Source organism: Cynara cardunculus (assembly GCF_001531365.2).
Source record: "Cynara cardunculus var. scolymus isolate 2C chromosome LG 1, CcrdV1, whole genome shotgun sequence".
Classification (NCBI taxonomy): Eukaryota; Viridiplantae; Streptophyta; class Magnoliopsida; order Asterales; family Asteraceae; genus Cynara; species Cynara cardunculus.
Genome location: NC_037528.1, coordinates 5305150 through 5309397, shown reverse-complemented (window position 1 = coordinate 5309397; position 4248 = coordinate 5305150).

Sequence of the window (4248 nt, the reverse complement as noted above, 5' to 3'; positions counted from 1 at the left end):
TTTTATGATATCGTCAAACATATATTTTATTCAAAAATAAAAACATCATCGCTTTCTCAAAATCACATAAAGTCATATTATAACATCGACTGAGATAAAGAATAAAATAGTAATAATGTAATTCAAATTATTTATTCATAACATAAAACAAAAGATTCACATATAAATAGAATTTTTGACGTAAAACGCGTATATGAAGTTGTTTCATAAAAAATATTAAATAAAAAATAAAATAGATTGTATTTTAGGAAAAAGCAAGTAGTTAGTTTTAGGAGGAACACAAGGATTGGAAAGCCACGTGAGGATCACAAGACCATGTACCCAAAGTACAATAACACCCCCAACACACTGAGATGAAAACTGCGAACGTGGCCAGCTGTATAACTCATCAGAGACAGGGGTAGTTTTGGTAAACTACAAAATCAAAAGATGGGGTGGGATCAGTTTGACTTTGACCAAGACCATCAACAGGAAATGGCTTGGCTTGGCTTGGCTTGGCTTGGGCTATCTTTTTGGAAATCGCATTTAATTCACACTTTTAATATCATATAAACATATTACATGGAAAACACTTCCCTTTTTATATTCTACTGCAAATAATTTTTCTTTTTTCTTATATAAAGGAAAGAGGCCCCTCAAACCAAGAAAAAAGTTATCAAAACATATATTTTTTATTTTATAAAAAGGCAAAAAAAATAAACCAAGGTCAACACTTGAAAGAAAGCTAAACCGAAGCAACCATAAAAAAAGAAGCAAAGCTCAGAACAAAAGAAAGGAGGAGGAGAAAAGACAAGGAAAAAAAAGACGGACCAACCGCTAAGGAAGGACAAGCTTATCATGTCGAGGAAGAATTAAAGGTCAGGCTAAGAAGCTTAGACTGGATATCACCAAAGATGGTCTTGACCACTATGTCATAATATCTTCTCTTATTGTTGAAGATACGATCAATTCTCTCCTGCCAAACATGGTAACAGTTCCAGCAAGCATTAATTAGTGAATAATAGACCGGATGGTCTTGTCTTTGGTGGCTTGCTGGAAGTCTCTGATGATATCAGTCCAGTTGTCCGTAACATCAAGAAAGTTCATCTTGGGCTTAAGGTTATTCCAAACCTGATTGGGGAATGAACACTCAAAGAAAATATGCTAATGAGAACCAGTCCCGTTAGGATAGGATTTCCAAAACCAAAGTTTATCATGCATCTTAAGATGCTGCCTCATGGCAACCCAAAGAATGAAACATGTCTGGGAATATTCTGCGAAAAAGAGTTCATGTGGTGCCACTATGTAACATCCTAAAAAAAGGATATTCTAAACCGAAAATATCTAACGAGAACCAGAATCTTAGATAAAAAAAATTTGCCAACAAAAGTAATAGTATAGCGTTTACAATTCCACTACGGAGAAGATAAATAACAACCTACTAATCCATATTTTTTTTAAGATTAAAGACGGGTATCAGGTCTAGTACGAATGGAGAGCCATACGTCATGAACCGAGAAAGGGGTAAGACAACCATCCCTTTTTCTCCAGAGGAGATTGAAAGGGACAGATGAGGAAGGACAGGGGGAGAGTCACGAAGAATGGGTTGAGGTTATCCCTCATTTAGGGGAACATCCAACAACCATTACAGATGATATCCTGAACCCGAAGGGAGAGGTCCGCATTTAGGATATTCCCAGGGGTAATAAGCCAGCAAAGGGAGCCAGCAGAATGGCAGTTATCAAACCAGGCGAATGTGGACGCGCCATTGCCAATCTAGGAGACAACAAAGTCTCTTATATTTTCTCGCATGCCCGGAATCTTCCTCTAACTCCAACCAACATTGCTGCAAACGGAGGCGTCCCAAAAGTTACGATCTTTAAGCCGATAGGAGTGGATCCATTTAACCCAAAGAGAATCGTTGCTGGTAAAGATTATCCACGAGTGGGAGTCCATAAGGGCAATATTCCAAATGGCGAGACTCTTGATGCCAAGCGCACCTTGGGATTTAGGTAAGCAAACGGTGTTCCAGGAGACCTCGCTTTTACTCTTTTAAGCTCACCATGGCACCAAAAGGAACCCCTCATGTGCTTCTCAATATCCTTAACTATGGAGATGAAAGAATGAAGACAAAAACCCAATAATTTGCATCGAGGAAAGGACTGAAAGGATAAGCTGGAGCTTACCGGCAAAGGATAAGGATTTATTGTGCCATTCACTTAACCTAGCTTTGACCTTATCGACAAGACACTTGCAATCATTATGATAGAGGCGAGTAGTGATGAGAGGGACCCTAAGGTAGCAGACCGGTAAGGAACCCTCAATGAACTGAATGATGGTGTGGATGACATTCTTGGTGTGTTGGCCAAAATTACAATAAAAAGCTTCGCTTTTGTCCTGGCTGCGATAAAGGCCATAAATCACAGAGAACTCATCCAACAAATCTTTGATAACACGGACAGATTCACTGTTGCCATGACAGAAGATGATAAGGTCACCGGCAAAACAAGGATGAGTGATCTCCTACTCCTCACAGTTCCCGGTGATACGTAAAGGTACCCATATATGTGATTTTCCTTTTGACCATGAGGTTTAGGGCTTCCATAATCAAAGTGAAAAGGTAGGGGAAAGGGGGTCTCCTTGCCTTAGACCTCCGTTTCCATTGAAGTAGTCGTGGAAGTTTCCATTTATACTGATCGAGTAAGAGGTAGTGGAAACACACATCATGATCCAGTCAATCATAGTCAGGGGGAAGTCTTAACCAAATAGGGCGGTACGAAGGAAGTGCTAGTCAACGGTATCACAAACCTTTTGAATATCAACTTTAAAAGCACAAGGAGGACCTCATTGCTTATGATAATCATGCATGAGCTCTTGGACTATGAGGACATTGTTTATAATGAGTCGACCCAAGATAATAGCATACTGATTATCATTAACCTAGGACGGGAGATGGTATTTTATACGATTCTCAATAATCTTGCTGATACACTTATATAATACATTGTAGCAAGCAATGAGGCGGGAGTCACTGACCTTAGGGGGTGATCGACTTAGGAATGAGGGAAAGAATGGTGCTATCAAGGGACTTATATATATGTGTGTGTGTGTGTGTGTGATTATAGTGTGTTAATTATGTTAATAGGTTTGTTTTAAACCTAAAATAAAAGGTTTGATTAAAATAATCTAACAACATAATTCATCTGACGTGTAGTTAAGTTAGTAAAAGGGCAAACTGACTTTGCATCGATACAAGACAAGTTATGGGTTCGATCTCTGACCCCTTCACCCGGGGTAGCCTCAACCGTTAAGTAAGCCAAACATGCCCCCTCACACCAATGTCCTTGGAGGCAGTTTCTATGTGGGGGCCGTTCAAATTGCCATTAGTTAACTTTTTATCCAAATCTAACAATATGATATATTAAACATGGATGACTTATTTTGACAACTCATGAAATTGTGATAACCTAGAGAACCTTGCAGCATGTGTTATTTAATATATTTTTTTCCATCTAAAACTAGGATTTAGAATATATTTGTTTAACAATGTGTTTGTTTGACATGTACTTGATTCACAATGTGAACAATTTTTACGTGTTTGTGAAACAAAAAAATACACGTAAAAAAGGTTTATATTGTGAACAGAATACATATAAAACAAACATATTATGAAACAAATATATGTTAATTTACCCATTTAAATATCATATTTAGATGGAAAAAAAATCATATGAACAAAACTTTAAAATAAAAGTTCTTATGGATTCTCATAATTTTCAAAGTTTTTCAAAGGATTAATCTCCAAACATTATGTTTTGTATTCAAGTAATTTTATTATTTTATTTATTAAATATTTCAAAAACTTAACTCCCTAGTCGTAAAATTTCATTAAACTATATGGTTAAATCAAACATTGTCAAGGTATTTTTAATTTTGAAAAAACACTCTATTATTTATTTTGATTTAACAAAATTCAATTTAAGAACTCGGATATCTATATTCTATTATAAAACATTTGATAAAAACTTTTAAAAATCATTATTTATATATGAAGTACTGTTTATTGATGCATGTTACTTAAAGTTTAAAATTACAAGTAGATTATGTGTAAATACAACTTATTAAAGCTCCATATTTTGAATTCGTGTAAATAACTGTTGGTAAACAAAAACAAATAAATGATAAATATTTCATTTCAAATATAAAAAAGATAAATTACAATTAAGATAATTAGGATAATCATTGAGTTTTCATTGAAATACTTAATTA